Below are 27,251 nucleotides of genomic sequence, written 5' to 3' on the forward strand. Positions count from 1 at the left end.
ACATGGGAAACAAGGTACCAGTATTCAGTAGATTCTCACAAATCCAACAAGACCAAGCATTCATGATATGCACACTCTTAAGACTATGAAATTGGGCTATTAGTAAAAAAAAAGTAGAAAAGGGGGTGTTCACAATAATAGTAGCATCTGCTGTTGACGCTACAAACTCAAAACTATTATGTCAAACTGCTTTTTTATCCATCCTGTGAATCACTAAACTAGTATTTAGTTGTATAACCACAGTTTTTCATGATTTCGTCACATCTGTGAGGCATTAATTTGTTGGTTTGGAACCAAGATTTTGCTGGTTTACTAGTGTGTGCTTGGGGTCATTGTCTTGTTGAAACACCCATTTCAAGGCAACATGACCTCTTCAAGCATTTTGACATATCCAAACTGATCCATGATACCTGGTATGTGATATATAGGCCCAACACCATAGTAGGAGAAACATGCCCATATCATGATGCTTGCACCATGCTTCACTGTCTTCACTGTGAACTGTGGCTTGAATTCAGAGGTGGGGTCGTCTCACAAACTGTCTGTGGCCCTTGGACCCAAAAAGAACAATTTTACTCTCATCAGTCCACAAAATATTCCTCCATTTCTCTTTAGGCCAGTTGATGTGTTCTTTGGCAAACTGTAACCTCTTCTGCACGTCTTTTATTTAACAGAGGGACTTTGTGGGGATTCATGCAAATAAATTAGCTTCACACAGGCGTCTTCTAACTGTCACAGCACTTACAGGTAACTCCAGACTGTCTTTGATCATCCTGGAGCTGATCAATGGTGAGCCTTTGCCATTCTGGTTATTCTTCTATCCATTTTGATGGTTGTTTTCCGTTTTCTTCCACACGCCTGTTTTTTTTTTTTTTTTTGTCCATTTTAAAGTGTCCCTTATGTCCCAACATAAGGGACACCTGATTCACACCTGTTTGTTCCACAAAATTGACAAACTCACTGACTGAATGCCACACTACTATTATTGTGAACACCCCCTTTTCTACTTTTTTTTTTACTAATAGCCCAATTTCATAGCCTTAAGAGTGTGCATATCATGAATGCTTTGTCTTGTTGGATTTGTGAGAATCTACTGAATCTACTGGTACCTTGTTTCCCATGTAACAATAAGAAATATACTCAAAACCTGGATTAATCTTTTTAGTCACATAGCACTACTATTATTCTGAACACTACTGTACAACAGCTACAATAAATAGTGCATTGTTGACAATTTCATTATATCTGTATGGAAAGTATGGCATTAATAGGTTCATATCGACCAGCAGTCCAAACACACATTACATTTTAACTGTTCAGAAAAGGGTAATACATGGTGTTGCTAATGATAAATACTGCAGTGATTTGTCCTCCAGACACATGAAATCATACCTGTTATTCTCGTGACACTGTTGTCAATCCTTGTTAGCTTCTCTGGTGGTCTGTTGTATCCCAGCCACACAGCAGAGTGTTCCTCCGTGGACTTTTTTCAACAAAGTGAAAAGAGCACACGTATAACATTTTAGGCGGTCTTTTCAAGTGAAGTTTTTTCAGCCACATCCTTCTGGGTTCCTCATCCCTCAGCCGGCGGTGGAAACTCTTAGTCCAGCTGCACGTTCAAAACATGGCTGTTGTAGCCACAGATTCAACTTAGTCTGGTTGTTAGTACAACAGCAGTCAGCGCAACATGGTGCACAAGGACATTTTTAAATGCTACGGGAGCTCATCATCGTTTAGAAAAGAAAAAGGTTCAAATAAACGAGTACTGGAAATGAAATCTGCTAGTAAACAATGCCTCACTGCTACTTCGAATGTGTCACAGGAAGTTGCACCCATAATAGTTTCTACAGCAGCGCCCCCAGGAATAAGGTGGATAACTCGTTTTCGGCCTTCATGTTATTTTGGACTCATATTATGCACGCAGAGAAAGCAAAAAGAGTTGAATACACCCCAAATGCACTGCGACTCGTACCCTTCAACCCACGAGATGTAGATTATCACAAAAGGGCCCACAGAGTTTGATGCTGACTGAAAACAGCTGGGGGAGAGATGGATGGATCAACAGCCAGTGAAGTAATCAGAGATCTAACACAGTATGTGATATTACCCACCAGGATTCATTGAATGTTTGCAGGAGAACATTTGAAACATGCCATGAACATCATATGAACAAAGAATGAGGACAGGCAATGTTTACATACGAACATTCAATGAACAACAAACATTCACAAATGTTCACAAACATCATATGAACATTTACATTAAATGAACATTCTACAAATGTTCATTTCATTTAGTGATTTTTTTATCATTAAAATAAGTCATAAAATTAGCAATAACATTCACTAATTCACTAAAATTAAATTTTTGCAAACAGTGCTGTAGTATAACCAGCAGGAGACCATTGATGTGTGCAGTGAATTTGGTGACACCACGTCTGAATTTATTGAATATTTTTTTGGTGTCTTGTTTTTGCACTTTGTAGACTGTCCGTACACTTCCATTTCTCCGCCGCCTGCTTGTTCATTCAGATCAATGTTATTTTATCCAGGTCAGAGGAGGGTTCATATGGATAAAATAAGCTTGTAGCTCGTTATCTATCATCTTCAGGTTAGAAACTAGTGTTGTTTGTTTTTCTACAACATTTCTCTTAACATTATTAAGCCATTACCAGAGGGGGAGGTTTCTCTTCTCTGTGAGTTTGACAAGTGGACCGTCTCAGTCAAAGTCTTCACCTGACTGTCCCTGGAGCGGGACACACCCAACGGGGCCTGGCGCTTGACACCAGAAGCTACAGCTGCTGTGATCACTTCCACACCTCGACGGCTGTAGTGACCTCCATCCCGGCGCCAAAAATAAAACAATTAAAAAAACTTTTTTGCGGTAATAGGGTTTACGATAAAGACTTCCTACAGTAATAGATCCCTAAACTGAAATCCATAAACTACTTAAATTGAATATACGAGGTCTGTTAGAAAAGTATCCGACCTTTTTATTTTTTTCAAAATAAAAAGACCGCCCACAACTGCTGAGAGCGCGCGAGGAGTTTTTTTCATGCAAAGAAAAGCGGAGGGACGCGCCACGGAACCGTTCATGACGCGGCACAAAACCACCTCCGTGTTGCTCTCACAGGACGGCTTTCAGGTGGATTTCAGACGGCTGTCGGTGGCTTTTCAGTCGTGTGATTATCCGAGAAATTGAGCATGAGCTGGACATGCCCCAACATGTCCTGTGAGGCTTCATCACGGCGTTGCTTTGCACCATGTGGCTCCTCCGCACGTCTGTCTCAATGTGCCAAAAAAGTGCTGATGTCCACGTCTTTTCACAATTCCTGTGCTAGTCAGACGACATACCGGATGAAGACAGCGTCCAGTTCAGAAATGAACGACACATTCCACTGTTACAGGAGTTTTGTCATGGAAAGAGGAGCGGAATTCCGCGCGTCGCGGTGGAGCCGCATGGCACAAAGCAACGCCGTGATGAAGCCTCACAGGACATGTTGGGGCATGTCCAGCTCATGCTCAATTTCTCGGATAATCACACGACTGAAAAGCAACCGACAGCCATCTGAAATCCACCTGAAAGCCGTCCTGTGAGACCAACACGGAGGTGGTTTTGTGCCGCGTCATGAACGGTTCCGTGGCGTGTCCCTCCGCTTTTCTTTCAATGAAAAAAAACTCCTGTAACAGTGGAATATGCCGAAAAAGTGCTGATGTCCACGCCTTCTGCCTTTTTGTGAAAGTCAGACGACGTCCCGGATCAACAAAGCCTTCACGTTGGAAATGATCTGGTTCTTTCAGCGGGGTTTGAGCTTGTCGATCGGTGCTCAGAGCGAGGCACGCTCTCAGCAGTTGTGGGCGGTCTTTAAACCGTCTGGATCACTCCTTAATCTGTGTAATCCCCATAAAATCGTCCCTGAAAGCCATATTAATTTTCCGAACAGTGTCCACCTGGAGGTCTCTCAGGGTTTCTGGAAAAAAGCTCCAAATCGTTCAGACATTTATTCGCAATAAAAAAAACGACGAGAGGGGTGGACCAGTGCTCACACAAAGCCTGCTCACAGGCAAACGATGCAACCGACAGGCGTGAAAAACCTCACGCATGCGCACAAAGGTTCAAGCTTGGCTGATGCAATCACACGTGATTCAAATCCACATGGTTTTTGAAAAAAAAAGGTTGGATACATTTCTAACAGACCTCGTACACCACACCACACACCACACACACACACACACACACACACCATATATATATATATATATATATATATATATATATATATGAATGATATTCACATTTTGTGAGACCCTTGTTCACGCTTTGAGAGATATTTTTTCAGTATTCACATTTTGCAATTAACGGTTTGGGGATAATACACGATTTGCAACTGATTCACGTTTGGGGGCTTAACAGACCTCAAGCATAAGGCTGGAGGGCTAGAACGTAAATGGTGTCGTTCAAAATTAGAAGCATTAGAAGCATTCCACCTCGCATGGTCGTGGTGTGATGCTATCTTAGACAATAAGCATGCACAACTGGCTACAAAGTGAACCTATTACTCTGATTTGGTCAACACAAACAAGCATAACTCAAAGTTCTTGTTCAACACAGTGGCAACTCTTATTCATGGACCACCACCTGTAAGTCGCTCTCCTTTACAGCACAAGACTTCTTGGATTACTTCCAGAAGGAAATAGATAACATTAGGTTAAACATATCCCAGCATGCCTTAACCCAGACACAACACCCTGCTATTGAGGTGGGTGCTATCACTGAGGGATTATCTAGATTTACAGAATTTGACAGTATCTCAGTAGGCCTGCTGACAAAACTCATAATGTCTCCAAAAGTACAACCTGCTTATTTGATCCTATACCAACAAAACTGTTTAAGGACCTGTGGCCCACTCTTTGCCCGAGTGTGCTTGAAATTTTTAATCTCTATTAACCTCTGGATTTGTTCCCTAAGTGTTTCAAATCTGCAGTGACTAAACCATGACTTAAGAAATCTAATCTTGACCCTATTGTATTGAAAAACTATAGGCCAATATCAATCTGTCATTTTGCTCTAACATTCTGGAAAAAGTGTTTTCACGGCAGCTCGTGGACTATCTTACTGAGAAATAATCTTTTGAGCCACTACAGTCTGCTTTTAGAAAATATCATTTCACAGAGACGGCTCTCACTAAGTGGTGAATGATATTCTGCTTGCAATAGATTAGGACACCACTACGTTTCTGTTGCTATTAGATCTCAGTGCTGCATTGATACCATGGATCATTGTATTCTACTTGATAGGCTGGAAAATCACTTTGGGATTACTGGGAGTGCCCTTACATGGTTGACATCATACCTGACAAGTCTTTCTCAATGTATTTTGTACAGTAACACTACCTCTAACCTTAGTGATATGAAATTTGGGGTTCCACAGGGGTCCATCTTAGGCCCCCTGCTTTTCTCCCTTTATATAGCACATATTACAGCGTTTTGGGATTACCTTTCAATACTATGATGATGATACTCAGTTATACATGCCGATAACTGCTGGTATGCTCATCCAGCAGTTATCTTAGTATCTTTAGAAGATTGGCTTGCATCAGTGAGAAGTTGGATGTCTAGAAACTTCCTACTTTAAACTCTGATAAGACTGAAATGATGGTTCTTGGTCCAGTGAGACATCGGCATCAATTTTAACCAGTTAACACTTAGCCTAGGATCGTGTGTCATACATCACACTGACAAGTGAGGAACTTTGGGGTAATTTTTGATCCTACTTTGTCCTTTGACCTCCATATGAGAGATATTACAAGGACTGCTTTCTTCCATCTGCAAAATATAGCAAAGATTTGTCCCATCCTGTCTATGGCTGATGTTGAGACCCTGATCCATGCGGTCATCTCTTCGAGATTGGACTACTGCAATGTTCTACTTTCTGGTTTACCGCAGTCTGGCATTAGGGGTCTCCAATTGGTTCAAAATGCTGCTGCCAGACTTTGACACGAAGCAGAAAGTTCAACCACATTACACCCATTTCACTGGCTTCCTGTCCCAGTGACATCAGATTTTAGGTTCTGCTACTAGTCTAGAAAATTGTTCATGGACTGGCACCTCCCTACCTAGCTGACCTAATTAAACGTTATGCAATGTGAAAGCCCGGGCTTTGCATTCTCAGGGTGCAGGACTACTTTGTGTCTCTAGGGTGAATAAGAAGCCTGGGGTCATAGAGCTTTCTCTTATCGTGCCTCTGTTCTGTGGAATGATCTCCCTGCGTCATAAAACAGTCAGATTCTGTGGAGACTTTTGAGTCCAGTCTTAAGACACACTTATTTTCCCTTTCATATGGCTAGCATACTGGCATAGTATAGTTCTGCACTTTTTACTCTTTTAATTCATTTTATTAGGGCGCAGAGCGGGCAGCGGCCTCAACTTTACCTAAATTCTGGGTCTTTTAGTGAAGCTTAGGGTTAGTGGCTGGTAGAGGTGTTAAATCCAGCTTCAGAAAGTAAAAGTCCAGCCACATATTTGTTCCATCTTCCCAATAAACCAGCTGATTGTAATTAGTTCAGCTCTTCAGGCAGGTGGATGAGCTAATTATTGAGATCATGCATTTTAGGTGTACAGGTAGAAGCACACATGAGAGGGTTTTACTTTCTGAAGCTGGATTTGACACCTCTGGTGGCCGGCGATCACCTTAGTATTTCTTCTGTTTTTCTTGTTGTTTAATGCTGACAAATTATACAGTATTTTTTGTCTTTCTGATGCCTGATTCTGTTTTTTCTCTCTGTTTAAGGTGCAGCTCCATCCAGAGATGGGTGTGGTATTTGTGCTGGAGACCCTCCTGTTCCTGTGCACCCACAGCATTTTCTGTATATTCGTTTTGTGAATGGTTCTGTAATTTATGTTTGTATCATGGCCTAAGCAGAGGATCACCCCTTTGAGTCTGGTCTGCTTGAGGTTTCTTCCTCAGAGGGAGTTTTTCCTTACCACTGCTGCTCTGGGGGTTAGTAAAGCTAGACCTTACTTGTGTGAAGCGCCTTGAGGCAACTCTGTTGTGATGTGGCGCTATATAAATGAAAATAAATTGAAATTGAAATGCAGGACTACTTTGTGTCCCTCGGGTGAATAAAAAGACTGCACATCACAAAGCTGTTGTGTGGGCCGCCACAAGAGGAGGTACTGCTGGCCCACCACCAGAGGGCGCCCTGTCTGGAGTGCGGGCTCCAGGCACCAGAGGGCGCAGCCGCCTCACAGGAGCAGCCAGGGTGACAGCTGTCACGCATCACCTGCAACAGCTGTTACCAATCACCTGATCAGCAGGGGTACATCAGCAGGACGACGTCTCCACCTCTTTGCCGAGATATCGTTCTACCTGGAAGGTAACGTTCTCAGCTGACCGTGAGATCTTTTCAGTAACCTTTTGTGACTTTTGTGCATTATATAGCAGACTCTTTCCAACGAGAGGTGGAGGTAGTTTTCCTGCTGTGTGGATTGCTGGGTGTAAACGCGCCCACATTTAATTGTTTTTTTTGTTCCTCGCCAGCAGTACCAGGTCCGACACGCGGAGGCAGTGGCCACCTGGGAGTTCGGGACTTGGCGGCTCCAGTTTTCCCGGGGTCTGGTGGCGGAGGAAATCGTGTGGTTCCGGTTCTGCTTTGGACAGACGTCTTCTATCTTCGAGCCTGCCCACACGACACCTTCTGTGATTTGACTTGTTGTCTATTGTTGTAATCTGTTGTGTTTGTTGTGCCCATTCACAACAGTAAAGTGTTGTTATTTGACTTCCTCCATTGTCCGTTCATTTGCGCCCCCTGTTGTGGGTCAGTGTACCTACACTTTCCCAACAGGATATCTCGGCCAACGTCATGGACCCCGAGGGGCGTCGACCGGCCGTTGAACGGCCAATGGAAGAGCAGGGCGCACAGGCGTCTGCAGGAGGAATGATCGGTGAGTTGCAGCGAATCCTCACCGCTTTTACGGCTCGGCTGGATCTGATGACCGAGCAGAACGTCCTCCTTAACCGCAGGGTGGAGGCTCTCGCCGCGCAGGTGGAAGCGCGCCCTCAGGGCGCTGCTGCGGCTCCCCCTCCTGTCGATCCTGTGCGCAATAGTGACGTTCCACAGGTCGTTCAACGACCCCTCCCACCTTCCCCTGAAGCATACATAAGCCCTCCAGAACCGTACGGGGGTTGTGTGGAGACATGCGCGGACTTTCTTATGCAGTGTTCGCTCGTCTTCGCACAACGTCCCGTCATGTACGCGACTGATGCTAGTAAGAATGTGATTAATCTGCTTCGCGGCAAGGCACGCGCTTGGGCTACAGCGCTCTGGGAGCAAAATTCACGGCTCCTTCTGACATATGATGGGTTTGTGAGGGAGTTCAGAACAGTGTTCGATCACCCAAATAGAGGAGAGACCGCTTCAGCCATGCTGCTGTCAATGAGACAGGGGCGCCGGAGCGCAGCTGCTTATGCAGTCGACTTCCGCATCGCGGCTGCGAGGTCCGGCTGGAATAGCACTGCCCTCCGCGCCACCTTCGTAAACGGACTATCGTTGGTCCTGAAGGAGCACCTGGTGGCTAAGGACAAACCGCGGGATTTGGACGGGCTTATTGATCTCGTTATACGATTAGACAATCGGTTAGAGGAACGCCGTCGGGAGCGAGGCGAAGGACGTGACCGGATACGCGCCGCCCCTCTCCCTTCTGGGTTCGAAAAGGGGCCGCCCTCCCCACGCTCCACAGCCGCAGCGCTTTGTGGGGCAACAGCTCCCCCTGTTGACGTTGTTAGGGAAACGCACAGGGCCAAAATGGGGAGGCTGATCCGTGGAGAGTGTTTTCTCTGCAGCTCAACAGAGCACACACAGAGAGACTGCCCCAAACGGCCAAGACGTCAACACTCGCCCTTAGAGACTGGGCTAAGGGGGGGTCAAGACATTCAAGTGAGACACACACAAATTGCCACACGACTCCCAGTCACAATCCTGAGCGGGGATTTAACCCTTCAAGCTCGAGCACTGGTGGACACGGGGTCAGAAGGGAATCTGCTAGACAGCGGATGGGCAAAGGAGGTAGGGCTCCCTCTGGTGGCGCTTCCTTCGCCATTGCAGGTGCGGGCACTAGATGGCACCCTCCTCCCTTTACTCACACACAAGACACAACCAGTAACTCTGGTGGTGTCTGGAAACCACCGGGAGGAGATTGAGTTTTTTGTAACTCCTTCTACCTCCCGCGTGATTTTGGGCATCCCATGGATGTTAAAGCACAATCCCCGGATCGATTGGCCGTCTGGGGTGGTGGTTCAGTGGAGCGAAACCTGCCATCGGGTGTGTTTAGGATCCTCGGTTCCTCCTGGTTCCCAGGCTAAGGAGGAGGTCAAAGTCCCTCCCAATCTGACGGCAGTGCCGGTTGAGTACCACGATCTTGCTGACGTCTTCAGCAAGGATCTGGCACTCACCCTTCCCCCGCACCGTCCGTACGATTGTGCCATTGATTTGGTTTCCAGGCGCTGAGTTCCCGTCCAGCAGGCTGTACAACCTCTCACGACCTGAGCGCGAATCAATGGAGACCTACATCCGGGACTCATTAGCTGCCGGGCTGATCCGGAACTCCACCTCCCCAATGGGGGCAGGTTTCTTTTTTGTGGGCAAGAAAGATGGCGGACTTCGTCCATGTATTGATTACAGGGGGCTGAATGAGATTACGGTTCGCAACCGATACCCGTTGCCATTATTAGATTCCGTGTTCACCCCCCTGCATGGAGCCAAAATCTTTACTAAGCTGGATGTTAGAAATGCGTATCACCTGGTTCGGATCCGGAAGGGAGACGAATGGAAGACGGCATTCAACACCCCATTAGGTCACTTTGAGTACCTGGTCATGCCGTTCGGCCTCACAAACGCCCCCGCGACGTTCCAAGCATTGGTTAATGATGTCTTGCGGGATTTCCTGCACCGATTCGTCTTCGTATATCTAGACCATATACTCATCTTTTCTCCGGATCCTGAGACTCATGTCCGGCATGTACGTCAGGTCCTGCAGCGGTTGTTGGAGAACCGGCTGTTTGTGAAGGGCGAGAAGTGTGAGTTTCACCGCACATCTTTGTCCTTCCTGGGGTTTATCATCTCCCCCAACTCCGTCGCTCCTGATCTGGCCAAGGTTGCGGCGGTGAGAGACTGGCCCCAACCCACTAGCCGTAGGAAGCTGCAACAGTTCCTCGGCTTTGCAAATTTCTACAGGAGGTTCATTAAGGGCTACAGTCACGTAGTTAGCCCCCTGACAGCCCTGACCTCACCAAAAGTCCCCTTCACCTGGTCGGATTGTTGCGATGCCGCGTTCAAGGAGTTGAAACAACACTTCTCGTCTGCACCCGTTCTGGTGCAGCCCGATCCTAGTCGCCAGTTAGTGGTTGAAGTGGACGCCTCGGACTCAGGGATAGGAGCTGTGCTTTCCCAGAGCGGGAAGACCGATAAGGTCCTTCACCCGTGTGCCTATTTTTCCCGCAGGTTGACCCCGGCCGAACGGAACTATGACGTCGGCAATCGAGAACTCCTTGCGGTGAAAGAGGCTCTTGAAGAGTGGAGACATCTGTTGGAGGGAACGTCCGTGCCATTCACGGTTTTCACTGACCACCGGAACCTGGAGTATATCAGGACCGGCAAGCGGCTGAACCCCAGGCAAGCCCGCTGGTCACTGTTCTTCGGCCGTTTTGACTTCCGGATCACCTACCGTCCCGGGACCAAAAACCAGAGATCGGATGCCTTGTCCCGGGTACATGAAGATGAAGTCAAAGCGGAGTTGTCGGATCCACCGGAACCCATCATCCCGGAGTCCACTATCGTGGCCACCCTCACCTGGGACGTAGAGAGAACCGTCCGGGAGGCCCTGGCACGAAGCCCGGACCCCGGAACTGGGCCGAAGAACAAACTATACGTCCCACTGCAGGGGCTGCAGTCCTGGACTTCTGTCACGGCTCCAAGCTCTCCTGTCATCCAGGGGTGCGAAGAACCGTGGCAGTTGTCCGGCAGCGCTTCTGGTGGGCGTCCCTAGAGGCCGACGTCCGGGATTATATCCAGGCCTGCACCACCTGCGCCAGGGGCAAGGCTGACCATCGCAGGGCATCAGGACTACTCCAGCCGCTGCCTGTGCCTCATCGCCCCTGGTCCCACATCGGCCTGGATTTTGTCACGGGCCTCCCGCCGTCCCAGGGTAACACCACCATCCTCACGATAGTGGACCGATTCTCCAAGGCGGCCCACTTCGTGGCCCTCCCGAAGCTCCCAACAGCCCAGGAGACAGCGGACGTCCTGGTCCACCACGTCGTCCGGCTGCATGGGATTCCAACAGACATCGTCTCCGATCGTGGTCCCCAGTTCTCCTCGCAAGTCTGGAGGAGCTTCTGCCGGGAACTGGGGGCCACGGTGAGTCTCTCGTCCGGGTACCACCCTCAGACCAACGGGCAAGCAGAACGGGTAAACCAGGAGGTGGAACAGGCCTTGCGCTGCGTGACTGCCGCGCACCCGGCGGCCTGGAGTACCCATTTGGCCTGGATCGAGTATGCCCATAACAGCCAGGTGTCTTCAGCCACCGGCCTCTCCCCTTTTGAGGTGTGTCTGGGGTATCAGCCCCCGTTGTTTCCGGTGGTTGAGGGAGAGGTCGGTGTGCCCTCGGTCCAGGCCCACCTACGGAAGTGCCGTCGGGTGTGGCGTGCCGCCCGTTCTGCTTTGCTAAAGGCCCGGACGAGGGCAAAAGCCCATGCAGACCGTCGGCGGACCCCGGCCCCTGCGTATCGGCCAGGGCAGGAGGTGTGGTTATCCACAAAGGACATTCCCCTCAAAGTGGACTCCCCCAAGCTACAGGACCATTATATCGGCCCATTCAAGATCCTTAAGGTCATCAGTCCAGCCGCAGTGAGGCTTCAGCTTCTGGCCTCACTGCGGATCCATCCTGTGTTTCATGTATCCCGTGTCAAACCGCATCACACCTCACCCCTCTGTACTCCGGGTCCGGCACCGCCTCCTGCCCGGATCATCGATGGCGAGCCGGCTTGGACTGTACGCCGGCTCTTGGATGTCCGTAGGATGGGCCGGGGCTTCCAGTATTTGGTGGACTGGGAGGGGTATGGTCCCGAAGAACGCTCCTGAGTGAAGAGGAGCTTCATCCTGGACCCGGATGGTGCCCGTTGAGGGGGGGGGTCCTGTTGTGTGGGCCGCCAGAAGAGGAGGTACTGCTGGCCCACCACCAGAGGGCGCCCTGTCTGGAGTGCGGGCTCCAGGCACCAGAGGGCGCAGCCGCCTCACAGGAGCAGCCAGGGTGACAGCTGTCACGCATCACCTGCAACAGCTGTTACCAATCACCTGATCAGCAGGGGTACATCAGCAGGACGACGTCTCCACCTCTTTGCCGAGATAAAGTTCTACCTGGAAGGTAACGTTCTCAGCTGACTGTGAGATCTTTTCAGTAACCTTTTGTGACTTTTGTGCATTATATAGCAGACTCTTTCCAACGAGAGGTGGAGGTAGTTTTCCTGCCGTGTGGATTGCTGGGTGTAAACGCGCCCACATTTAATTGTTTTTTTTGTTCCTCGCCAGCAGTACCAGGTCCGACACGCGGAGGCAGTGGCCACCTGGGAGTTCGGGACTTGGCGGCTCCAGTATTCCCGGGGTCTGGTGGCGGAGGAAATCGTGTGGTTCCGGTTCTGCTTTGGACAGACGTCTTCTATCTTCGAGCCTGCTCACACGACACCTTCTGTGATTTGACTTGTTGTCTATTGTTGTAATCTGTTGTGTTTGTTGTGCCCATTCACAACAGTAAAGTGTTGTTATTGTTGTGTGTTGGGGGGGGGGGGCGTGGCTGGATGTTTTGGTGTTCTTTTCTTTTCTTTGCTCTCCAGGTGGCATGAGGGCTGATTTGTCTGTGAAGAAGGTGCTGGCTGAAGAGTCTTCACCCTCATCAACATCATGGAAAGCACCTGTGCTTGGTGCACACGTGCAACCTGGACGACTTGCAGCTGAAGCAGATAATTGGATGGCGTTCTGCATTTAAGTCATGTGTGATTCAAGCAGAACTGCCGGGAACTCGACCTTGTGACGTTCGTTTGTGAGACGCTGAGGACCGCGCCTGGGTTTGACACATCGAGCCCGTGAAGCAGGGAGGGGTGAGGACACATGCTGTCAGCACACACGAAAGGTAATTAAGTGTTTAGGTACTTGTTGATAGTAACTTGGTGTTTTGTTACACAGTATACTGGAATTGTAAAGAGAATTGCGCAGTTTGCTTCTCACTGCTGTGGCGTGAAGGATAAGTGATCCTCCACTTGTTGTGAGAAGCTGCTCATTTGCATAAAGTAAAAGAAAGGACACTGACCTGAGTGTGTTGCTGGCAGCGTGTGTTTATTGGAAGATATAGTTGTATCTGTTGACTTACCTCACCGTCTCTTTGCTTCACAGAGAATCAGTTTGTCGTGTCCACCTGGGGGGTGTTTGGCGGTGGTAGGAAGTCCAGGAGCGCCGGCTTTAATCCTTGCGGGCGCTGGAGAGCGAGCCACGAATCACGCCACCAGAGGGACGTTGTTTTTTATGTTTTTACACTTTTAAACACAGGTGTATAATAAATAGTTTTTGTTTGGAACCACTTTCTGGTTATTTTTAGCGCTGGGTCCTGTCTGACACAGGTTCGCTCCTCAATCCGCGTCGACACATAACAGAAGTTCCCGGCCATTCCATAATGGACCCAGTGGCAGAGGCGGTTCCTTTTGCCGAAAAGATTCAAGAACACTTGGAGAAAATATGGGAGCAATTACAGTACCTCGCAAATCAAATTAAACAAACAGACGCCCGTGTTACGGAGCTTGCAGCTCAAGCCGTTCCGCTTCCTGCAGCGCCAGCTGCGGCATCATCGATACCAAGGCAGATAACTCCGTCACCCAAAGATTCAGTGTTTGAACCGATCATTTGTCATCCGGAGCCTTATGCGGGAGACGTCGAAGCTTGTGCTTCGTTTCTGATGCAATGTTCTCTGGTTTTTGCTCAGCGACCGGCTTCCTTCTCTTCTGATGGAAGTCGTGTTTCGTATGTGACAAATTTGCTCCGAGGTGACGCCTTAGCTTGGGTCACAGCGTTGTGGAGTAACAACTCGCCATTGTTAGGGTCCTTTAAGGATTTCTCCCGGGAGTTCCGACTGGTTTTTGACCATTCGGTGAAAACGAATACCGTTGCTCAACGGTTGCTGAATCTCAGGCAGGGGAGGCGGAGTGCGGCGGAGTATTCCGTGGATTTCCGGATTTTTTCTGCTCAATCAGGTTGGAATGCCGCAGCATTACGGGGCGTGTTTGTAGACGGGTTAAATGAGTCATTAAAAGACGAGCTGGCGGTCTGTGATGAGCCAAACGATTTAGACGAGCTATCGTTGGTGATTCGTCTAGATGATCGGATGAAGGAGCGTGGACGCGAGAGAGGACGCCCATCAGAGCGGTTTTTTTGTCTCGGGGCTTTCCCCGACACAAAGCTGGGCCGCCTCTTCTTCGCCCCACTGAGGCTCCTCCGACGGGACCTCCGGCTCCTCCTATTGACGAGCCCATGCAGCTCAGACGAGTCGAGATTCCTGTATTGCCCCGACACGTAAGCGTCAAGAGAAATAACGGTGACGTAACTCCAAGTGTTCTTGGACAGGCAACAGAACCCACATAACAAAAAAAAAAAAAAAAAAAAAAAAAATTTTTTAGCACACGTAAATGTTTGGTTTCTTTAATCAGGGGTTATACTTGTTTGGGGAGGTAGGGGCGTATCTGGTGGAGTGATAGGCGGTCAGAAGCCCGCCTGGGCTCACTTACCTGTCAATTGTGTATGTGTTTTTAGGTATTTTCTGTTTGGGTTGTTGGGTCGTTTTGTTTTGTTGTTTTTATTTCTCTACATTCCTAACCCCAACCTCACTTGCCCTTAGACCGCTTGTCTTGTGGGTTGTGGGGTGGTGCAGGTTGGTCACGCTGAGCATTCTCAGAAGACCTCTGCACCTAGGGGGGGGGGGGGGTGTTAGAGGCGTTCTTTTTGGTTTGGTTAGGGCCCGGTTCCACTCCAGCCTCGGTGAGCCTTTGGACCGATTGTCATGGGTGTTGCCGGGGTGTGGTGCAGCAGAGACATGCCTCAGTCGGAGGGGTGGGCCGATCTGTTGCTGTTTGCCATTTCGGTAGTTCCACCCCTCCCGAGTGGCTGGGGTATGGTCGAGTTGGGGCACCGGACGTATTTCCGGTTCTCCGCTGCGCTTTGGGGTTGGAGCAGGGTTAGTTTTTACCTGTTCCCTTCTCCGGCTTACTATTTTGAGCCGTTTGCCAAAATAGAGCCGCCAAAGGGCTCTGGGAGGGACCTGGGGTCTTTCAGGGTGCCGGGGAGGGCAACGGGGTTTATGGTCGTTTTATATCCCCCCGGGGTTGTTTTTGGTTGTCCTCCGGGGGTTGGTTTTTGGTTTTATTTTGTTTCCTTCCGGGTTCCGCCTCCAGGGTTGATGGGACGGTCCTCTGGGGGGGGAATTGGCTTGGGACCGGCCGGCCAAGTGTGACCGGATCTGGGGTTCCGGGGTTGTGGGGAGGGTGCCTCCTGGGGTTGATGATACGGTCCCCTGGGGGGCACCGTTTCACTCCATGTATACCTGGGGACCTTTGTGGGATCACGGTTTTGGCTGTTCCTCCTGGAACTGGCAATGAAGGCCTTCTGAGGGGGGGTTGGGCTCTGCAGGTCATTCTGGGGGGGTTGTTTGTTATTTTTCTTTTATGCATCTACGTTTGTACTGTGTTGTGGGACTGTGTTGGGTTTTTGTGTTTTGGAGTTTTTCTTTTCCTCCCGGGGTTTGATGGGACGGTCCCCTGGGGAGGTTTTGGGTGGGTTTTATGTTTTTTTTGTGTAAGTGGACTTGTTCTGGGGAATGTTTTGGGGCTTTTGTTGATTCCAGCCGGCCTTCCAGCTGCGGTGCCTGTCTTGCCGTCTGCTTCCTGACGTGGACCCCGGAGGGAGGGGCTGTTCTCGGGCCTGGTCTGTTCGGTCGCCGGGAGGCTTCCCGTTGATGGGGGGGTACTGTTGTGTGTTGGGGGGGCGTGGCTGGATGTTTTGGTGTTCTTTTCTTTTCTTTGCTCTCCAGGTGGCATGAGGGCTGATTTGTCTGTGAAGAAGGTGCTGGCTGAAGAGTCTTCACCCTCATCAACATCATGGAAAGCACCTGTGCTTGGTGCTCACGTGCAACCTGGACGACTTGCAGCTGAAGCAGATAATTGGATGGCGTTCTGCATTTAAGTCATGTGTGATTCAAGCAGAACTGCCGGGAACTCGACCTTGTGACGTTCGTTTGTGAGACGCTGAGGACCGCGCCTGGGTTTGACACATCGAGCCCGTGAAGCAGGGAGGGGTGAGGACACATGCTGTCAGCACACACGAAAGGTAATTAAGTGTTTAGGTACTTGTTGATAGTAACTTGGTGTTTTGTTACACAGTATACTGGAATTGTAAAGAGAATTGCGCAGTTTGCTTCTCACTGCTGTGGCGTGAAGGATAAGTGATCCTCCACTTGTTGTGAGAAGCTGCTCATTTGCATAAAGTAAAAGAAAGGACACTGACCTGAGTGTGTTGCTGGCAGCGTGTGTTTATTGGAAGATATAGTTGTATCTGTTGACTTACCTCACCGTCTCTTTGCTTCACAGAGAATCAGTTTGTCGTGTCCACCTGGGGGGTGTTTGGCGGTGGTAGGAAGTCCAGGAGCGCCGGCTTTAATCCTTGCGGGCGCTGGAGAGCGAGCCACGAATCACTCCACCAGAGGGACGTTGTTTTTTATGTTTTTACACTTTTAAACACAGGTGTATAATAAATAGTTTTTGTTTGGAACCGCTTTCGGGTTATTTTTAGCGCTGGGTCCTGTCTGACGCAGGTTCGCTCCTCAATCCGCGTCGACACATAACAGTTATTTGACTTCCTCCATTGTCCGTTCATTTGCGCCCCCTGTTGTGGGTCCGTGTACCTACACTTTCCCAACACAAGCTTTCTCTTGTCGTGCCCCTGTTCTGTGGAATGATCTCCTTGCGTCAATAAAAGTCAGATTCTGTAGACACTTTCAAGTCTAGACTTAAGACGCACTTATTTCCATTTTGTATGGCTAGCATACTGGCATAGTATGTTTCTATGTTTTTTTACCCTTTTAAATTAATTTTATTAGGAAACAGATCGGGCTGCGGCCTCAACCTTAACTAAAATCTGGGTCTTTTAGTGAAGCTAAGGGCTCGTGGCTGGCAATCACCTTAGTGTTTGTTTTGTTTTTGCTGTTGTTTAATGCTGACAAATTATACTGTATTTGTTGTCTTTCCAATGCCTGATTCTTTTTTCTCTCTGTTTGAGGTACGACTCCATCCAGAGATGGGAGTGATGTCTACTTTTGCCCTCCTGTCCTGTGCACAGGCAAAATTTCCCATATGTTCCTTTTGTAAATTGTGTCTGTAGCATGGCCCAAGCAGAGGGTTGCCCCTTTGAGTCTGGTCTGCTTGAGGTTTCTTCCTCAGTATCATCAGAGGGAGTTTTTACTTACCAATGTCACCTGTGTTCTTGCTCTGAGGGTTGGCAAGATTAGACCTTACTTGTGTGAAGCGCCTTGAGGCAACTTTGTTGTGATTTGGCACTATATAAATGAAATAAATTGAAAATTAAATTGAAATTATTACATAAGAAAAAAGGGCAGAGAACTGTCCAAACCTTTAGCAACCATTCCTAAGACTATTCCTCAGTTAATATCACCACTGAATCAAACTGCTATTCTATCATGAAAAAGTTGATTTATTTCAGTAATTCCATTCAAAAAGTGAATCTTGTATATTATATTCATTCATTACACACAGACTGATATATTTCAAATGTTTATTTCTTTTAATTTTGATGACTATAACTGACAGCTAATGAAAATCCCAAATTCAGTATCTCAGACTCTAGAATATTACTTAAGACCAATACAAAAAAAAGAAGAAAAAAAAAAAAGGGATTTTTAGAAATGTTGGCCAACTGAAAAGTATGAACATGAACAGTATGAACATGTAGCATGTACAGCACTCAGTACCTAGTTGGGGCTCATTTTGCCTGAATTCCTGCAGCAGTGTGGCGTGGCATGGAGTCAATCAGTCTGTGGCACTGCTCAGGTGGTATGAGAGCCCAGGTTGCTCTGATAGTGGCCTTCAGCTCTTGTTGGGTCTGGCGTGTTGCATCTTCCTCTTCACAATAGCCCATAGATTTTCTATGGGGTTAAGGTCAGGCAAGTTTACTGGCCAACTGACAACAGGGATACCATGGTCCTTAAACCAGGTACTGGTAGCTTTGGCACTGTGTGCAGGTGCCAAGACCTGTTGGAAAATGAAATCTGCATCTCCATTAAGTTGGTCAGCAGCAGGAAACATGAAGTGCTCTACAGACTTCCTGGTCGACGGCTGAGTTGACCTTGGACCTCAGAAAACACAGTGGACCACCACCAGCAGATGACATGGCACTACAAATCATCACTGACTGTGGAAACTTTACACTGGAGCTCAAGCAGCGTGGACTCTGTGCCTCTCCTCTCCTCCTTCAGACTCTGGAACCTTGATTTCCAAATGAAATGCAAACTTTACTTTCATGAGAGAACATAACTTTGGAGCACTCAGCAGCAGTCCAGTCCTTTTTGTCTTTAGCCCAGACAAGATGTCAAGTCAGCAGTCTTCTCCATGATTGTGTGGCCTACAGAACTAGACTGAGAGACCAGTTAAAGGCTGATTAGAGTCTGACACCAGGTGTCTTCAATATTCAACCTTTTCACAATATTCTAATTTTCTGAGATACTGAATTTGGGGTTTTCATTAGTTGTGAGTTACAATCAAAGTTAAAAGAAATAAACATTTGAAATACAGTTGTATGTAAAAGTTTGTGCTCCCCTGATGATTTCCATGATTTTCCTTCATAAGTCATTGGTTGTTTGGATCAGCAATTTCAGTTAAATATATCATATAGCAGACAAACAGTGATATTTGAGAAGTGAAATGAAGTTTATAGGATTTACAGAAAGAAAATTAGGTAGGTGCATAAATTTGGGCACCGCAACAGAAAAAAATACATCAATATTTGGTAGCTCCTCCTTTTGTAGAAATAACAGCCTCTAAACGCTTCCTATAGCTTCCAAAGAGAGTCTGGATTCTGGTTGAAGGTATTTTGGACCATTCGTCTTCACAAAACATCTCAGGTTTGTTGGTTTCTGAGCATGGACAGCCCGCTTAAAATCACACCATAGATTTCAATAATATTCAGGTCTGGGGACTGAGATGGCCATTCCAGAACGTTGTACTTGTTCCTCTGCATGAATGCTTTAGTAGATTTTGAGCAGTGTTTAGGGTCATTGTCTTGTTGAAAGATCCAGCCCCGGTGCAACTTTGTCACTGATTCTTGAACATTGTTCTCAAGAATCTGCTGATATTGACTAGAATCCATGTGACCCTCAACTTTAACAAGATTCCCAGTACCTGCACTGGCCACACAGCCCCACAGCATGATGGAACCACCTCCAAATTTTACTGTAGGTAGCAAGTGTTTTTCTTGGAATGCTGTGTTCTTTTTCAGCCATGCATACCACCACTTGCTATGTCCAAATAACTCACTTTTAGTTTCATCAGTCCACAGCACCTTATTCCAAAATGAAGCTGGCTTGTCCAAATGTGCTTTAGCATACCTCAAGCGACTCTGTTTGTGGTGTGTACGCAGAAAAGGCTTCCTCTGCATTACAGCATCATACAGCATCTCTTTGTGCAAAGTGCGCTGTATAGTTGAATGATGCAAAGAGACACTATCTGCAGCAAGATCATGTTGTAGGTCTTTTTAGCAGGTCTGTGGGTTGACTATAGTGTTCCCACCATCCTTTGCTTCAGCTTATCTGACATTATTCTTGGCCTGCCACTTTGGGCCTTAACTAGTACTGTGCCTGTGGTCTTCCATTTCCTCACTATGTTCCTCACAGTGAAAACTGTCAGCTGAAATCTGAGATAGCTTTTTGTATCCTTCCCCTAAACCATGATGTTGAACAATCTTTGTTTCAGGTCATCTGAGAGTTGTTTAGAGGCTCCCATGTTGTCACTAAATAGAAGAGAGGCAAAGAGGGAAACATTTGCAAATAGCCACCTTAACCCTCTGGGGTCCGAGGGCATTTTTTGGACAGTTCACTCGCCTGGCATAAATGTTTTATTATTGCTATTAACAGCTCTCCCTGCATCCCACAATCATGTTTTGTGTCTGTTTTTTTCCAGGACAACCTGTACTTTCAGAATATATATGCTATAGTGATGTTTTATAAGTGTAATAAAGGTTTACAATCACAAATAAAGGAAAAAATAAAGCGGAAAATAATTTTCACACACATTTATTGAAAACACAGCAAACTATAATAAACAACTGTTCTGACACTTTATAAAGGTAATTGGAGGTCTTGTGTGAAAGACTGTACAACAAAAAGGTTCAAACAAACACAAATGCACATTTTGAACAATATATACATAATGGTCTATGCATTTTGTTTGTCTTCATCTCAAAGCAATTTCTGTCTGCTATTACACAAAGGTCTCATCACAAACTTATACTTCTATGAAGCTAACTGTGTGTTTGTTCTCTCATGCAATGAAAAGCTTTCACACATCGAGCCCCATTTACAGTCTGAGGAGCGGCCCCTCCCCCCTCGCTCCATTGATATGGTGAACAGTGCTTTACGCCGGAGCGAGAGAGCTTGCCACAGGCTTATTCAGTAACATTCACAGGCAAACTAGTAGAGCAATCCTGTTACTCACACAGTCTTTGTTTGAGCATGTGAGATTGTATGAGAGGCTCTCCGTCTGCTCACTTTCGCTGATCGCTGTGTGTAATGGCACAGGGCACATTGGAGCCAACAGCCAGGGGGCGATTCTAACAAGCCAACTAGTAACACATCACTTCTAAAAACAATCTTTGGTTTATCATGTGAGGTGAATCTGCCCTACGATTGGATTTTGGAAAACCATGTGATGGTGAACCAATTCCGATTGGACACTCACATTGCACACATCATCACACAGCTTCTATGAGGAGTACATAGATGGTGGACAGTGGCTTGAAAGTCTGCGGAGTTACCTTTTCAGCAAACAAAAAAGTAAGTTTCTATCTCATATTATTATAAAGTTATTTATACTTTAGTAAAACTCCGTCTCAGCCGTCATATATGACGGCGTCTGCCCCAGAGGGTTAAATACTCTTTCTCATGATTGGATTCACCTGTGTAAGGAGGTCAAGGGTCAGTGAGCTTACCAAACCAATTTTGTGTTCCAATAATTAGTGCTAAATGTATTCAAATCAATAAAATGATAAGGGTACCCAAATTTATGCACCTGCCTAATTTTGTTTAAATAATTACGGCACACTTTCTGTAAATATGAGAAACTTCATTTCACTTCTCAAATATCAGTGTGGTTGTCTGCTATATGATATATTTAACTGAAATTTCTGATCCAGACAACCAATGATTTATAAAGGAAAATTATGAAACTTATCACGGGTGCCCAAACTTTTACATACAACTGTATATCAGTCTGTTTGTAATGAATTAATATTCATTAGTTTCAATAGTTTCACTTTTTGAATGGAATTACTGAAATAAATCAACTTTTTCATGACATGACCAGCACCTGTATATGTGGGAGGTACACAAAAAAAAACAAAAAAAACAACTTGAATAGTGACCAAAAAATATTCCATGAGTCACCTTGGATCTGTTGTGGTGGTCCCGATTTTTTTTTTTGGGGGGGGGGGGGGGGGGCGCAAGGGAGTAGCCAAAAGGACTTACACAAGCCCACTGCATAACAAATTTGGAATTGTTCAGCATATCATTGGACCACATGTGAACGATGATGGTATTAGTAATGTTGACCTTGGTCCAAAGGACTAAACTTCATTACAAACTGAAGATCAAAAATATTCTTAGTTTTTACATTTTAATGGCATTTCACAGTCCACCTGCAGTACCTTCATACCTTACCAGCAGGCTATGGCCCACACTTTGGGAAACGCAATCCTGCAGTGCTGATTAGCTACAATTTCCAAACAATGTATGTCCTAGTAGTTGTTCTGTGAACTGGAAACTCAAACTGACTGTAGGTGTGAGTGAAGGGCCTTTCACACTGAATGCATCATTTTGACAGATTCACTTGCGTTGAATGCGTTGGATTCGGCAAGGGTGGTGGAGATTACTACGTCACTATCTGGCTTTGTGAGGCCCTGGTGAAAAGCAGGCATCTTGGATTCACGTCAGGAAAAAATGAAAAAGTCTGCCAGTCGTAACCACAATATTAAGAGGAAAAAAAGCAAAAGAATGAGTGACAGACATCACCCTGCTGGAAGAAGCTTTGTTTGTTTTCCAGCAACTGTTCGGAGCGACGCCGAGCCAAGGGGGAACCGATAAGACCACGGCACCGGGGAGACTGAGACACAGTAGCCAATGTTATCGAGCAGACCCACTCAATTTGAAATCCTTCTCTTTTGTGTGTACACACACACACACAGAGTTTGAGCAACAGAGCTTCTGTAAATTTGTCTGAGGTGAGAATAAAATGAAATGAATAAAAGATTTATCCATTAGCTTAGCCTTTAGCTGTAGAATCACTCAGTCGAGTGAACATTTTATATTTGTAAATTGTTAAAACTATTTTTATTTTTACCAAATAAAGCTCCACAGGTTTTTTTTTTTTATTGTTACTGCTGTGACTACAAGAAACGTCTTTAAATAACTTTTTTTTTTTTTTTACTGTTTTGTGTTTCTTTATATTTTATGAAATATACTTCTTTACTTGTCCCACTTCAGGAACATTTCAACATTTGCTGTGCAGAGAACCTTGTAAAGTTCACTTCAGAACTTCCAGTAATGGAGCTGAAGTCCAGAAGGAAGAAGAGAACATCTCTGCTCTTCATAATGTGAGGAAAGTGTCTCCAAAAGCTCTACCAAGAGGCCGAAGCTGCAGAGGAGACCTTCATCTGGTTCAATGTCCTGGGGGTCCAGTTCGACTGTCGTCTCTGAAAACTCACACCTGCTGCTATGCTTCAAAATAAAAAAAAGGCTCTTTGAGGAGCAACTATTTTATTATTTGAAAAAGCTATTTCTGTTTATATTTTAACATTCAGTGAATGAATCATTAAACATGTCCATGAATTCAAAGCTGAGTCAAAAATACAATTGCACAGGTAAAAGGTAAATGGACTGCATAGCACTTTTCCATGTACAGCAGACACTCAAAGCGCTTTACAATAATGCCTCACATTCACCAATGTCAGGGTGCTGCCATACAAGGTGCTCACTGCACACCGGGAGCATTGGGAGGTAGAAGAAGCCTCGCCCCTCTCAAAGCATTCACAATCACTAGAATAGTCAAATTCATATTTCAGTAATTACTCTGTCCTGATTACAACATTAAAAGCAATCACATATTCAATGAGGATGTAATTAAATATTGAAATGACTAAATTAAATCATGAGTTCATCATGAGGTTTATGTCACATTGAAAAATCCTAATTAACAGACACACTGCAGTTACTGTTTCATCATCTCCTATTGTGTTTATAATAAATATTTGTTTTTATTTAGTGCCTTTTTTTTCTTTCCTTTTCAAAGCTCCAGGGGTTGATGAGAACCGTCCAGAAATGCTGAAGCCTCTGGGTGTGGAGGGACTGTCTTGGTTGAGACGTCTCTTCAACATTGCATTGATTTCTGGGACAGTGCCTGGGACCACAGAGTGTGTGCCAATGACAGGGGCATCACACTACTCAGCCTCCCAGGAAAAGTCTACTCCAGGGTGCTGGAAAGGAGGGTTGGCCTCCGCCAGGGCTGCGCCTTGTCAGTCAAACCTGTTTGTAATATTCATGGACAGGATATTGAGGTGTAGTCAGGGGGAGGAGGGTTTTCAGTTTGGTGGGCTTAGGGTCTCATCACTGCTTTTTGCCTCTCATCTCCAGCACTCACTGGGTCGGCTCGCAGCCGAGTCTGAAGCGGCTGGGATTCGCATCAGCACTCCTAAATCTGAGGCCATGGTTCTCAGCAGGAAACTGATGGACTGCCTACTCCAGGTAGGGAATGAGGTTTGCCCCAAGTGAAGCAGTTCAAGTACCTCGGGGTCTTGTTCACGAGTGAGAGGACGATGGAGTGTGAGATTGGCTGGAGAATCGGCACAGCAGGGGCGGTGTTGCATTCACTCTACCTTACTGTTGTGATGGAAAGGGAGCTGAGTCAAAAGGAGAAGTTCTCGATCTACTGGTCAATCTTCATTCCTACTCTCACCTATGGTCAGAGAGTTGGATCATGACCAAAAGAACTAGATCATGTGTACAAATGGCCAAAATGGGTTTTCTCAGGAGGGTGGCTGGTGTCTCTCTTATATGGTGAGAAGCTCTGTCATTCGTGAGAAGCTTGGAGTAGAGCTGCTGCTCCTTCTCGTTAAAAGGAGCCAGCTGAGGTGGTTCAGGCATCTGGAAAGGATATCCCCTGGCACCTCCCTAGGGAGGTGTTCCATGCACATCCATCTGGGAGGAGACCTCAGGAAAGGGCTAGGTGGACAGATTATATCTCCACACTGGCCTGGGAATGCCTCTGTATCCACCAGTCAGAGGTGGCTAATGTGGACCGGGAAAGGGAAGTTTGGAGTCCCTTGCTGGAGCTGTAGATATTGCGACCAGATCCCGGATAAGCGGTTGAAGATGAGTGAATGATAAGTGAAACGGGTCTGCTTGGGGTTTCTTCCTGTATTCCTGAGGGAGTTTGTCCTTATTGTTGCCAACGTGCTTGTTCAGGGGGTGAGAAAGGTTTAAACATTACTTCCGTGTCGTGGTTTGGGGCTACATGCTGTGATATGGCACTATATAATTAAACTGAAATGAATTCATGTCGTGTCTTCATTGATACCATGTTGTTTCCTTGGGCTGAGCCTGACTGAGGCTGTAGCTCTGGCCACCATATGCTTGGCTGGGAGCACATGTAGTGTCGAGCGAAATTTCTGACCTAAGAAAAAAGTGATGACAGGAGGGATGCACATGTGCGCACCCTGTGCAAGGCAGACTGCACAGACATCCCAGGTGAGACATTTTGCAAGCAGTGAAAAATGGCAACTGAGAATCATAAAACAGCAGCCAGGTATAAGGCAACACTGGAAGAAGACATGTTGCATTTCCTAAATTCTCAAAAGAAGAACCCACATTCATGTGCTGGGCTGGACACGAGGGAGAACGCCTGCCTAACCTCTGTGCAAACACAGCTCATGTTTCACAGGGCACTGCCTGCCACACGCCACTTGGCTCCGGCGCATGTGTGTAGGGCCACAGCAGTTATTTCGCAGAGGTCAGAAATTTGCTCACTTGCGTTTCCTTAATCCGGGAGAAGTGACTGTATCCATAAATGTAAATGGACTGCAATTATATACCACTTTTCCATCTGCATCAGACGCTCAAAGCGCTTTACACATCAATGCCTCACATTCATCCCGATGTCAGGCTGCTGCCATGCAAGGCACCCACTACACACCGGGAGCAACTAGGGGATTAAGGGCCCTTGCCCAAGGGCCCCTACTGATTTTCCGGTCAGGCTGGGATTTGAACCGAAGATCCTCTGGTCTCAAGCCCAACAGTTTAACCACTAGACCATCACCTCCCCTGTGATGTGTCAATGATGACAGGTTTTGCTGTTTTTTGTTTTTTAAATCACCGTTTGCATCTTCACCTGGGACCAAGCAGCAACACTCAAGCTCGTGTTTTGACCCCAACCTGGAAGTGCAGTTCCTTGACTGGTCTCTTGAGGCTGGCTCCAACATGGAGCAATTTCCATAGAAGCCCATTTTAAAATGTCCAACTTTGAAACAAAAATAAACATGTTTCCAGTCTGGAACAAAAAACGATTTTCATCTCTACAGATCGTTTCCTCCTCTATGAAAACTGTATGGGGAGTGAATTTCTTTTTTTTTTTTAAACAATTTAATCAATAAAATTCTGTATAACTGTGGGCATGGTTACTCTGAGTGACAGCAGTTGAGTCCTACTGTAACGGATTCACACGCTGTTGTGTTGTTGTGTCTGTTTGCAGTAATAATACGGCTTGTTGTGCGGTGAAACACCCTAACGGATCATGTAAGAGGTCCCTGTTGCAATATTCATGCTGAGTGAAACTCTCTTCTTGTGCTAACGGTGTTAGCACTTTTAGTAGCTGTCAGCAGGTCCACTTAATGCTTGACTACTGAAGAAATATGCAGTTGATAACTTTTACTGTCCACACCAAAGTAACCATTAGGAGTTTCTTAAAAAAAATTAAACACCCGAACTAAGGTTAGCCGCTTAGCTGGTGCTTCAGACTTGGCAGGGGGCATGTTCAGGTTTTTTTCATCACACACTGAGCCACCCACACACCACCCCTTTATGCATTAATGAGTGGATCAGTGCAGGCAAGGCTCTCAACATGGTAACACCCAGAAAAGGTGGTAATTTCTTTGTACAGTATATTCACAGTCTATGCCTGTGACCAATTTGCCAAGGGAGGCCATACCAGGAGCTATTGCTCCACAAAATATATCTCCTGGGATCAGGGACAGGGTGAGAAGCTTAAATATCCAGGGAGAACTTACTAGAGCCACTGTATCTTTGCATCGAATGGAGTTGGCTGAAGTGGTTCGGGCATCTGGTGAGGACAGCTCTGGTTGTCTCCCTCAGGAGTTGTTCCAGAGACGGCCAACTAGGAAGAGGCCCCAGGGAGGACCCAGGACGCTCTGGCGGGATTATGTTTCCCCGCTGGCTTGGGGATGTCTTGGAATACCCTGGGAAGAACTGGAGGTCTTTGCCAAGGAAAGGGAAGTGCAGGATGATCTGCTTGGTCTGCTGCCACCATGACCCAGATAAGCAGCAGAAAATGAATGAATGAATGAATGAATTTGTGGGTGGCACAGTAGACTAGTGGTTAGCACTGGTGCCTCAAGCATGAAGGTCCTGGGATCGCTTCCCGCCTTGTCCTTTCTGTGAGGAATTTGCATGTTCTCAAAGTGTGCACATGGGTTTCCTCCAGGTACTCTGGCTTTTTCCCCACTTTCAAAGACATGCTCTCGCTCTGTGACTGCTGTGGTAAGCTCCAGCCCACCAATGACCCTTTTTCATTTTGGCAAGATAAATGGTAAATGGTAAATGGACTGCATTTATATAGCGCTTTTCCATCTGCATCAGACGCACAAAGCGCTT

At 46.6% G+C, this 27,251-nt stretch overlaps 1 protein-coding gene across 1 annotated transcript in view; it reads right to left on the reverse strand.

The window, feature by feature from the left end:
• Positions 1 to 27,251, reverse strand: part of pde6d (phosphodiesterase 6D, cGMP-specific, rod, delta) — a 162,965-nt gene that overhangs the window by 40,991 nt on the left and 94,723 nt on the right. The window lies entirely within an intron of this gene.

The sequence above is a fragment of the Thalassophryne amazonica genome, chromosome 10 (assembly GCF_902500255.1).
Source record: "Thalassophryne amazonica chromosome 10, fThaAma1.1, whole genome shotgun sequence".
Classification (NCBI taxonomy): Eukaryota; Metazoa; Chordata; class Actinopteri; order Batrachoidiformes; family Batrachoididae; genus Thalassophryne; species Thalassophryne amazonica.